This window comes from Taurulus bubalis (genome assembly GCF_910589615.1).
Source record: "Taurulus bubalis genome assembly, chromosome: 5".
NCBI classification, from domain to species: Eukaryota; Metazoa; Chordata; class Actinopteri; order Perciformes; family Cottidae; genus Taurulus; species Taurulus bubalis.
The window spans coordinates 27488302-27501792 of NC_136593.1; positions in this window are offsets into that span (position 1 = coordinate 27488302).

The window sequence follows — 13491 nt, forward strand, 5'->3', positions numbered from 1 at the left end:
TGTGTTCGTAGTGCAAAGGCAACACTCGTACTTTGCCACATGAATAATTGCAATCAGACGCTAACAAAGAGGGAAAATTGCATTCAGCTGCAAAACCTTATGGGCGTGTTGCGCCGTAACATCCTTTGCACAATAACCGGACCTTGAGACCGGGCCGGTAGAGCGCGGTGCCGGATCAGCTGCCGCAATCCAGTCTTTTGTGAATCTATTTCTTTTGTGAAACCTTTCTTTGTGAATTTGCCCGTTAGTCTTGTTTCAATGTAAGTACTTGTGAGGCGAATTCATTTAATCTAAACTGGAGATAGCAGTATTGTCATTTAGAATGAAAGTGCCAAAATGACCCATAGCCCTTAAACCTCTCATTTGTCAAAATGCCAAATATACCTATAAAGGGTCAATTTCCTCCATCGTGATTCTGAAAGTCTACAGAGACAACCTACTGAAATGTACATTGTTTTAAATCCAGTAAATAAAGTATATTATCTGCAAAATCTAAATAAATCCACTGTGCAAAATGTAATTCTGTTTTTGTAAACAAGGGCATAGGTTTAAACATGGATGTGGACACATGAAGCGAGAGGGTCTGGGGTCTTTTCCCAGAACATTTTGAGCATTAAACACCTTTTTTTTCTGGTGAACTTTCTCTGCATCAATTAATCGATCAACTCTTCTCATGTCATGTTACCTATAATGAGTCAACACACATGTAGGCATGCTTTATGTTTATGTTGTGCCATTATAATGGGGAAGCACAGTAACTGGTTCATCTATTCACTCAATGATTCATTCATTTTAATAAATGTATAAACGCCTGGAACAGCTCATGTGTTTCAGCAAGATTCCTGATCATGTTCAAAACTTTCTGCAAATTCAAAATATATCCCATATATCGGTTCTTTCTGACATTTTGAAAATAAAGTCATAATATTACAATAATTAAATCTTATAATAACTACACACTATTTAGCATTAGTAAAGCATGAATAAGCACTTAATTCATCATTTATAAAGCATTATTCCCACATGAACACTCATTAGTGACTCATTAGTATGTAATTCATAAACACAGTTATAAATGTTGTATTCTTGATTAATAAGCTAGATTAATAACTGAGACTTGTGTTAGTTTTGAGGCACTTCTTATAAATGTGTTGTAAGACATACATAGTTCACTTTAGATGAGGTCACAGAACATACTTAACTAATACTTAACTAACGAGTAGTAACTACCTGAATTAACCATGCATTTCAGTGTTAAAACACCTTTATAAAGTGCATATCTAAATCATTATATGTATAAATAAACCATGAATAAATTACATTTATTTGTATCATTTACTAACACTTTATAAATTATCTTATTAATCATCTATAAGTCCTTAATACGTAATTTACAAATGGGGAATTCATCATTTATAAAGTATGAAAACCCAATCATGAAACACATAATAGTCAAGCTTATTAATCAAGAATAAAACATGTGTTTATGAATTGCATATTAATGAGTTACTATTGAGTGTTCATGTTGGAACAATGCTTTATAAATGATGAATTAACTGTTTATTAATGCTTTACTAATTCTAAATAGTGTGTACTTATTATAAAGTGCTACCAAGTCACATTCTGCTGTGCTTCACGTTATTGAGTCACATGACTCTCTCCAGGAGGCAAAGTCTAGAGAAGCGACAACGCTGCTCTTCATCGGAGTCGGGAAAACTGAAACTAAGCGAAAACAGTCCAGAACGGGCATCACTTTCACTACTGTGTGGCGCATTGTCATCACAAATGTAAACGTCACCACCTCAGATTAAGAGCAGCTCAAACATGCTTCCCCAAGCTTTTAGCTGGAAGCTAGTAGAAGTAGAAGCGAGTAGAAAGGCGATGCCGAGCAGAGCAGCAAAGTCAAAATAACTGAAGCATCCTGATCAGCTGACAGCAGGTACAGTACATGTGAGGCGAGCCTCCAGGTCGCCTTCTCATTCCTATCCAATGCCTCCATGCTGGGTTGCGTTGGAGCCTTTGGGAGACACAAATATTGTTCGGGGACAATTTGGTTCTCCAGGGACAAGTCCAAACGTATGCCCTTGTCTGTAAACCAGACGAGGAGAGGACGTGTTGTGTGTGGATGGACTCTCTCGGTGCATCTTTAAGTGGCCGATGAAACACCTTCTTCTGAGAGCAAACAACAGCTCCTCATCCCTCCCCCTCCCGGAGCCGTATCCCCACAGCGCAACACCGCTAATACGAAGAGCAACAGTAAAGTTTATCCAAAGCAACGGTGCCAGAGATTATTCTGGAACAAATCGATCCAAAAGTAGCCTGCCAGGCGGCGCGGCCGTGTCCACGGAAAGTGTCGAGGAGAAGAAGAACAAACGGAATGAATAAGAAAATGAAGAAGAAAAAGAAAATGGAGAACAGATAGGGGGAGATAGAAAGTGCTGGCCGCTGCAAAGTCTCCAAACAAAGAGGATATGTGAGGCGTGTACCTCAAGCCTTTTTCCCTTAAAAGAAGAGCCAGTAAGCACTTTTCTCCGCGCTGAAAAGCTAGCTCTCGCTGTTCATGTCACATCAGCAGTTTTTTAGCGAAGCTCACAAGCACCGTATCCAGGTGAGGGCTGTAAGTTAAGGATTTCTTCCTCTCCCCTATCAGTCTCTTTCACTCTGGCGCTTCTCTCCCTCACCCCTCCCTCGCCTCTCTGTTTCTCTTATCCTCTGCCAATACGTCTCTCCCTTATTCTCCCCCTCTCTCCTTCTGCACTTTACAATTCTCTTTCTGTCACCCTCAAGATGTTTCAAAGCCCATATCACTCCTTTCAGCATCTCCATCTCCCCTTTTTTTCAATCTCTTTCTCCCAAACTCTTGTTCCAGACTGCATGTGTGCGTATCTGTGGGTGTTTGTAAGCGGATTCCTTTACAGTGGGAAAAATCCACATTTGCTTTTCTTACGGCGTCCCATCAGCAGCTTTGGAAAAGGAAGAAAACATTAATAACACGTGACATGTATGTTTATGGTACTCCTCGAATGCTAAGCATCTGTAGCTGCTTGTGTCCTACCCAGTTCCTATGAGTAACACAAATGTGTCAGCAAGATTTATGAGGGAATGACTAAATATTGCATGTGTTCAGACTTTTGATTTGGTTAAAGATTCATATTCATATCAATTTTCGAATTGTTTCTGCAAGGTTTTTTTTTTTCTTTCAACATGTAATGGGTAATTGCGTTGTGGAAATCTTGTTTACTGATGAAGGACAAACAGAATATGTGCAAATGACTTTAAGCAAACACTAAGACACAAACTGGAAGCAGGCAAGCGAGCACACACAGAAACACACACACACACACACACACTCTCATGCACACACACGCGCGCATACACTCACACTCTCATGCACGCAAGGATCCCTGGGTGGTTGAATAGCAGAGCTATTCATGCGACTGGAACACCCCCGACTGTGAACACCACTTTCCCTAGAAAGTGAAGCTGGGGCACAAATCACATTTTCTGCACAATTAAAGCAGGGCTGCGGCTAAGTGTATCAGAGCCCTGCTCTCCGCAGGAGCCCAGGGAGTCAGCGGGCCCGGCCCCTCTCCCCTCATAATGGCAATGTGATGAAGATGGTTTCTCTGTAATTAGTTTCTGAAAGTTCTCATTCAGCGAGCGAGGCCGCAGACGGCGCGGCGGCAGAGAAAAGACCACTTTGTCCTGCAAGCCTGCACTCACAGCGCAGACCGGACCGCCTTAGAAAGGGAGGGAGACAATGCAACGGGGCGGACAGATGCGTCTGTCAAGATTTCAATCAAGAAGGGTTCCAGTAGCGTTCCTAACTAAATAAATCTGTGCAGAATGCTATGTCTCCTGTTCATTTTGTTGTGTGCTTTAATGCAGACTGCTAAGCTAACCAATGCAGTGAAGGGTAACATAAATACTAAATACCAACTCACATGAATGGCATCATTAACACCTCAACATAGAGATATAGGCCCACAGCATGCTAGTATTCTTATTTGCAACATGTTCATTTAAGTGAGTCTAAATAGAACTTATGGGTTTGAGTTTACTCGCAGCAATAAAAGCCAAGATAGTTACATTATATGACCCAATCTTCTACTCTTACAACAACGGTCCTATCGGGAGGCTATTTATGAATGCAGAGTTTCCGTGATTTAACACACTTTTAAATATACGTTTGTTGTAGATTCTATTTGGGGGCTAAAGTGCAATCATGGGGAAGAAGCCCAGAATCAGTTAGAAGAATAGCAACCGTTTCCTCATCATCAGTGCACTGGTTTCTAAAAGGAGTCGTGATGCTGATGGTGGTGGTTTGTCAGGAGCTGGAGACAGAGGAATAAAGAAGCAACTGATGGGCTACAAAGCTCTGTGATTGGTGATTGTCTCCTGTGTGGATGAGAGAGACAGCATGGGACATTTTAAGTTGACTTGATTTGGTCTAAAAAGGAGAAGAAAAAATAGATGATGCATCTTGAATTGTATATAAGAGCTTTGATGGAAGAAAGAAGTTGAAGAAGCCGCGAGTTGGAGCTCAACTCATGAGGTGACTGTGGCTTAGTGGTTAGCATGCCCGTCAGTTTTTAGCATGCCCGTCGTTCAATCAGAGGAACGGTGGTTCGAACCCCGGCTCCGCTAGTCCATGTCGATGTGTCCTGGAGCAAGAAACTTAAACCTGAATTGCGTGTCCTGTGTATAGAAAACTAATGTAAGTTGCTTTGGATAAAAGCGTCAGGTAAATGTAATAGTAATGTAATGAAAAAAGGGTTCCTGAGCCGAAAAGTAAGAGCAGGTGCATTATTTAGGTAGTCAAAATTACCCTGATCTCTATTTTTGTTAGTATAGACAAAAATCAAGACTATCTGTTTGGCTTTTCTACTGCCTTAATTAACTCAAAGGACAGCATGCGACTAAACCAGGTGTCCTGCAGGTAGAAGACACCTTCAGACAACACGGCCAGATGGACACAATCACACAACATGCTGCTGGCTGCACTGAAGCCACCGTCACCAATATGTGTGATGAGTGTGAGTTATCAAGATGAATCAGGTCGCGGTACCTTTGTACCCCAGCATGGACGAGGCTTCCAGGCTGACGTGGTCTGTGAGTTACAATCACAGCGCAATCTCATCATTTTACATTTGGGCAGCGACAGTATGACAAGCGTTCCATCTGAATTATTATTATTAACCCCGAGACCAGAAATATAAAATTTCCCTATGTCATGAGCTGTATTTAATGTATTTAAATCATTATCATCCTGATTGTGTCTAAACACACATACATCTTCAAAATGAAGCTCAGAACCGAATGACTCGTGTGTGTGTGTGTGTGTGTGTGTGTGTGTGTGTGTGTGTGTGTGTGTGTGTGTGTTAATACATTTCACTGTAACAAATAAGTGCAATCTTCAGGCAAAGACAGACAGCGTTACATGCGAGGACATGAGAGGAAGTGATCCAGGTCTAATGCATGCAGACGGGATTCTGCAGCTGAAGTGGAGCCATGAAAGAGTTAGCATGAACTCTTGAAGGTGCAGCATGGCGGGCAGCAGGATGCGGCCACATGGGGCGTGATTATTTCCTCCTCAGAACCTTCAACACCAGCGTTTGAGCCGTGGCAGCGGTTATAGATGGAGGTAAATAGTGGATGTTTGCCTCTGAGAGACAACAAGCACAGAAGCAGCAGGTCTGTGGAAATAAAGCGCACACTGATCACTGATTGGCTGCTGTGTGGGTAAAGGAGAGGGAGTGGTTACATGATTGGGCAACACAAACCAAGAGGGAGTGGCCGCTTGCATTTTAAACTGACCTGTGAAGAAGGAAGCAGAAGGATGTGTGTGTGCTGCTTAACTGATTAGAGAATGAAAGATACGGGCAAAACATTTAAGAATGAAGTCTTCCTGATTGAACTTAACGCCAAACTCCATTAAGTGATGCTATATTTCACCATAGTATCCCATAGGCAACACGCTCACTGGAATCAATACAATACTGGTTTATACCGACCTCGTACTCCAAACAGATGATTTTGTCATTATTTAATTTATCTCATTTCCTGAGTTGGATCAATGAGGTTCTGATTATCTCTGGAGTTAAGTGGCCCGAGAACCCATCCTGGATAATTCATGGCACATATAAAATATCCATAAAAGGGACTTTTATATTAGAAAAGGATGCATAGAGAGAGGAGGGACTTTTCAGAATCACCATAAGGAATACAATTAAAATGGAAACATTTTTCCACACACTTTGAAGCCATAATGGGTATTTAAGATTGAACGTTTCACTTTCATTACACCCCCGTGATGAAACCTGGGTTTTGCGAGGTGGGAAAACGGTGCCACCAAGAAAGCATTGTCGAAAGCATGCACCAATGTATGCTCGAGTCCAATTCGGTTCTCAATATGAGATCTGTGAAGGGGAGATTAGAGCATGAATCACAAATACGTCCTGCCGCTGCCTGGGATAGCCCTGAGGAAAATGCATGTGACCCAAGCATGAGGAATTCTCAGCAGCTGTCAGCCGAGATCAAACTCATTTGCAGACCACAAGCACACGCGGCGCTAACATGGACACAGTGTCTGAGATTGTGTTGCCCTCCCTCTCCTGCTCTCAGTTTGGATTTAGATTCCCTGATGTAAAAGAAATGACAACCACACACGTTAGCCATACAAAGAACACGTATCGTATATATTGTACATTTAAGTGTAGTTGTGCTGGATGGTGGAAGAGATGACTAAATATAGCACAAAATATTGTACGTCATCTTTGTGTTGATAATGAGGTTGAGGCTGCACCCTCATTAGGAACATTCAAAGTGTAATGGAGTAAATGAAGAGATGGGGTTTATATAAACACAATCCTTCACACATGTGCGTCTGCATTTGTGTGTTTATGCCTCTCACTCCACCTGCTCTCTGTGGATGTGTTTGCATGGTTCTACTGCGCGCCTTCATAGACCGGAGGGAGGAAATAGCTTCTAACCATTTCACTTTTTAATATTCTCTCATCCCTACCGGGCTTAAATCATGTCCTGAATCTGCCTATTCAAAGCACACACAGCAGCTACAAGGCAGAGTCTGCCCGGAGAGGATACACAGCACACAGCCGTGATGGACGGCGTCATAAAGTTGTGACTGGGGCTGTTCTTTTCTGTAACTGGGCCCGGAGTGGCGGCGCAGGGAGAATGTATGTGACTCGAGAAACCAAGATGGCCACACGTCGGTGGAGCCCGCGGGGTTTGTCATAATCTCGACGCACTGGGAGCCCTCGAGCCCCTCGAGCCCCTCGAGCCCCTCGAGCGCGGAGGCTGGCGGCCCTCGGTTTGCGCTGCTGTCACGTTCCCGCCACATCCCGGCAGAAATAACCAGCGCTGGCAGAGCTGGTGGCCGGATGCAAGGAGGTGCCAGTGGCTATAACAGCAGATATATCGCTTATGAGATCAGATGTCTGCAGGGCCAGAGGAGCCATGAGAGACTGTGAATGAGAGAGAGAGAGAGAGAGAGAGAGAGAGAGAGAGAGAGAGAGAGAGAGAGAGACAGCATTCACATCAGGAGGAAATTGCTTTGCTGCCACCAGCCCTTCGGTGGTAAACACAGGGCGTTAGTGTGTGTGGTAGAGAGTGGGTATAATTGTCTTGACATGGACATTGTTTCGATGGACATAGGGAGTGAGGAGTGCAAAAGGAAGAAAGTGTGTAAGGGGGAGGGTGGCTGTGAAGTATGGATTCAGGAAATTGGCATGGCGTTCACACAGCGCCTGGGTAAAAGTGGCTCAACGGCGAGGGGAGAAAATTGTTTATGAAGCTTTCCATCCCCGAATCTAAACTGAACAGCGAGGGGTGAGAGGGGAGGGGAGGAAGGAAGCGGATGGGTGAGAAAGAGAGAAAATTGGATGGGAAAGTGTCTTGGGGAGAAGAAGTTGAATAAGAAAGCAGCAAGTGGAATATATGGATCAGAAATCAGATATCGCCCATAACGGACTGGGAATCCACTGCAGCCTATAGGCGGAACGTAAACCAGCACAGGACTATTTCCTCTCCTTCCTCACTTCAGAACCGATGGTTATGCACATAACGTTAGACACTCTCATAATAATTACTACTATAATTCACAAGCTCAACCATTCAGGCTGCATTTATGGCGCCATCATTTACGGTTACATAAAATGACATTGTATAAAAATGCAATTGTGCAGTACGGGGGCCATTTTGCAACGGGGGAGCCGCATTACCTCAGTGACAAACACAATGCGTCTCTGTGGCAGAGCCTGGTTGATACACTAGAAATAAAGTAGATGATATCATATTCATGAAATCATGAAATATTCAGTATTGATGAGCGTGTGCTGACAAAATAATATATTGTAACACATTTATATAATGTACCTACTGTATATGATACAAACACAGATACTGCAGGACTCATTAAACTTGTATTTGAACCAGGAGACATTTCCCGTAAAAGTCGGGTTAAAAGACGCCACTACGTTCGGTGGGTTTCCCCGCTACATCTCCGCTGTAGCCAGCTAGTGCTGCTGCTAGTCCCCCACTAACTTCCGCTAACTCTCGCTAGTTCCCTGACAACCATCGAAGGTAGCGGGACCAGCCCCGGCTCGACGCCGGACTCGGGCAGAGAGGACGCGGGCAGTAGCAGCAGCAGGGAGCTAGCAGCAGCGCTAGCTTGCTACAGCGGGGAGCTAGCAGCAGCGCTAGCTTGCTACAGCGGGGACAACCACCGAAGGTAGTAGCGGCTTGTAACTCTGCTTTCACGATACTGTATTTACCAAGTGTTGGTCGTTTTGCATAGACATATAAAGAGACTTTAAGAGAGATTAAAATGTGGCGTGTGAAATGTTGCACAATACACATGGTAGCCTATAGAAACAATTACTTCACAGTTATATTTTAGCTGAGTAGTATTGAGCAAATTCAGATTTTCAAACTGGACTTTTTAGGTTATGGGTCTGAGGTAGAGCCCCTTTACACTGAGATTGATCTGTTAATTTCCTGAAGTCCACACGCGCAGCCACAAAGAAGACGGATTTGATCTGAAACAGCTGTGTCACCCGTCATCAATCAAGACCTCATAGTGAACATTCTGGCATACGGCTGCGTGCGAGTGCATGCATCCACTCCTTCCTTTTCTCTCTCTTCCATTTTCCATCCGCCCAGACAGTGAAACACAAAGAGCCGTGCCGGCGTGGACTGTCTTGCAGGGATCTGGCTAACCAGCCTTAGCAGCCAGTGTGCCGGGTTCCCCGTTAGCGGTGGCACTGGGCCGTGGGGGCTGTGGGGAGATAATCCTGGGCCCGCTGAGTGGAGCAGGCATCAGACACACAGGGAGGAGTGGATTACCCCGACTGGTAGAGATAGCAACAAGCTGGAGGGTGGGGGTGGGGGGGGCTTTAGCCCAGATAAGGGAGCAGGAAAGGGAGCAGGAAAGGGAGCACGTCTAGGAGGGATAAGACGGGGAGGAGGAGTCCTGTGTTGAGGTTGTAAGCAGAAAGTGGAGGAAGAATGGATTTAGTGACACACATATTTTGGGTTGAAGAAAGGTTGATTTTTTCCTGTGCTCCTGTCTTAATTGTTTTATTTCTGATGCTGAATATTTATCAGGTGATGAATTAGTTTGTACAGTGGACCTACATTTTCCTACCGTGTCACGCAGCTTTTTTTTTATCATTTACTAACACTTTACAAATGATCTTATTAATCATCTATAAGTCCTTAATGCTTCATTTATAAATGGGGAATCCATCATTTATAAAGTATGAAAACCCTAGCTTATTAATCAAGAATGAAACATTTATAACTGTGTTCATGAATTGCATACTAATGAGTTACTAATGAGTGTTTATGTTGGATTAATGCTTTATAAATGATGAATTCAGTTTTCAGTTCTTTACTAATGCTAAATAGTGTGTAGTTATTATAAAGTGCTACCAAAAGATGTATTCAGCTTATTTCAGTGTGTACTAAGACTTTTTACTTAACTACTACCCCTGCTTACTCTACTGCTAACTGTATAGCAATACTAATACTATTAGCAATACTTAGAGCAAGAGTACTTGTAATATTAGGGGCAGAAACAATAACAACAACAACAAAGTCGGCCTTCAGTTCAACGCAATCTGAACCGAACATGCACCATTTTGTTTTGTGTAAATGTCTATTGGTTTACTTCAGCATTAGAGTTATTAAATATTCTTTATGTCATTCACGGCAATTCACATATTGATCATCTCAGTTCCTCGGAAATTGCTACAATGTGAATTGATTCATCTCGCATTACTGAAAATGGCCTTTAAATGGCATCTGTATTTGACAGATATCGACATGAACAATATTACTTGTACCACTTTATAACCTTCACTATATGCCTTTATTACACCTCCTCCTACATTTATTTAATGTCTCATTTCTCCAACAATGTGTTTATTATTAATCAGCCCTTTTCAATAGCACCATGATCTATTCTAGAGGCCGAGCCCAAACAAGCATCTAGAGTCGTTGTCTTCTTGTCTCTAATGCCTTCAGGCCCCCGAAAGACTGAACCATAATATTGTCATTTTACTCCAGCTGACGTTAGAGCGTGTCGTAGTTCATCTAATCTTCCACAATTTCTCAACATACTGATCGTAATTCACAAGCTGTTGACAAAAAGCAGAATGAATGTTCATCCTGTTGGATTTGAAAACGATGTGGAGCTCCAGAGGGCAGTGAGGAGTTAACCTGGAACCTTCTCCCCGCTTCACATAATTGATCTTTTCACACTAATTGAAGCATAGCCAGGGCTATTTAACCAAGCTAACGAGAACAGGGAAATTCAGCCTTCCGAGCACTGGGAGAACCATGGCAATGAAGCCTCAACCTGCAGAGAGAGAGAGAGAGAGAGAGAGAGAGAGAGAGAGAGAGAGAGAGAGAGAGAGAGAGAGAAAGAGGATAATTAACTACAATTTAAACCCAGCAATTAAAAAGGCAAAAGGACAAGCCAGTTACCAAAAAAACAGTAATGAAGACCCGCCAGATTTATTCCTTTATTAGTTTGTCGTGTTAAATTGCTAAATCAAATCAAAGGAATAGTCCAACATTTTGGAGCAATATCAATCGTCTCATCTAACTCTCGACAGGAAAAGGAATGCGCGTATTTGCCAAAATGTCAAACTGTGCGTTTTTGGGAAAATGTGCAAAGTCTTTAAGAAAACTGACAAATTGTTTGAAGATTGCATCCCTATCAACCGCACCTTTAGGTGTTGTCTATGATGTGTCCCCATCAACAAGGCATCCTGCACTGTATACAGTATCACTGCCCATCTGGACCATGTAATAAACTACACCCACGATGTTCATCACGGGTCTTCCGGCAGCTGGATAAGTGCAAAGCGTCTACGTGCTCTCATCCATCACCTCCCTCTATTCGGGAGATCAATTAGACAGAAAGTAACCGCACACGGGAAGCAGGGAGCAACTTACAGAAAATGAAATGCAACCAGTAGCTCATCTGGCGACGCTCACCTGGGGGCATCTGCTAGCCGGGGTAAAATCCCCACACTATGAGGAGTCAGGATCAATAATGCATCTGCGCCGATGTGAGGGACGCCGCTCAAAGGCATTTGCTTATCTCAGATGCCAGTTACCGCTTTCATCTCGGGGATACGCCGCGCTCGCGTGTGTGCAGGGGAGTGTGTGTGTTGGGAGGTCGAGAGAATGCAGTATTTACACACTTCCCATCATGTGTTATTTATTTCACACCTTGATGTTTTCATCTACCCCGCGCCTCAGAGGAAATCAGCACTCATGAAGCAAGAAGCATCACAAGTCACTCATACATCTGTCTGTGTGCTTTTTTGTTTTACCTGTTTGTCCTCGTTACAGAATCCAATGCACTGAGCATTCGCTCCATAAAGTGTGAGACTGAATCAAAGGAGGTCAAAGAAGAACATGTACAACTTGTTTTTAGAGGCAGACACCAGAGTTTCCATGCAGGTAGTATAGTCACTGCAGTCATTTCATCTTTTGTTCTCAGCTGCAGGATGAGGTCATCTGTCCACACATTAAAAGGGCTATTGACCATCATTTTAATTGACAACGTGTGGTGTTTCCTGCCGGTTGTTATAACATTCTGACCCAGATGTGGATTTGCATTGACACACGTTAGAGCCCAGCATGGACGAGCAAATGAGCAGTCGCACAATCTGACAGGTTGTGAACAAATCCACACTTCTGCCACGTTATCTGATGATCAACACCTCCATTACGGTGGTCCACATCATGGTAAAACACAGCTACGCTTTAGGGACGCAGCTCTGGGTATGAAGACATTCAGCTTCATTAACATTAACAATTTCACATTTTTAATTTTCAGCATGTGGGAGTAAAACTGACTTATAACTTGAAGAATGACGGGCATAACTACAATAATAAGACCCATGTTGCCGAAAAGCAAAGCAGAAAGTAAAAAACTACAAATCTTTTGTCCTTTTCTATGACAATAAGGTAAACGTGGGAGGCGAGCAATCACAGATGCAGAAACTCTTTGTGTCACATCCTCGATACAGTGAGAAGATTGCTACTGTGGCGAATGTGCCGCTGTATGAGAGAAGGTAGACTAGCTGTGTGTGTGAAGACGTTGGGAAACAATGTCTAATCACTTGAATTCCTTTTTCCTCATATTATGTATTAGTCTGCTTTCAGAAAACGTTTTGATCAAGTGATGCAGAACCCTGGAGAACAAACACTGTGCTACCTGTGATGCATTACTCATTATATTACATTTTCATTCTCAGCGAGGAGTAAATACAATACATTATAGGTTGGCTCACAAACACACAGGGGTATTTATGCACACGGCTGTGAAAGAAAGTAGTTTACGCTCTTTTGTATATTTTTCACCGTTTTGTCCTCCAGAGTAGAACATGAAGCGCACCCTCCTCTGCTCTGAAATCAGCATGTCCACATGCTGTGAGCAAGACGTCAAATCCCAAGAACCGGAATGTTCTTGCTCCCAAATCCTCACATATGGATATTGGGTCCGGTCCAGTACTGAGTAAAATAATGTTTGATTATTTAGTCTGATAGGCTTTAACATTTAGGTTAGATTTATGATCATGGTTTGGTCTAAAAGAAGAGCCTCAATACATTGCATGTTTGACCCCAATCTCCCCAAAGTTGCCGCTCTTTATAATATGTCACTTATTTCCTTCACTATTGCTACGGCAACAAGAGGAACTATGTGACACTCGAGGACCAAGCCTCATGTCTGACGAGTTGATGGTGTGAACGCTCTCATCCATGATTGTGTGCATGTGGGTTAATGTAATGCATTATAAACTACTTTGCACTGCTCTCAGGCGCTATATAAGTGCAGTCCATGCACCATTGACTTGGCACAAGTGCCATCGCTGCATTCCGATTCGTTAAGGAAAAACGCTGCACATTATTTTTACTGGTCAGGTCTGGACCGAGGCCAAAGGTGGCACTAAA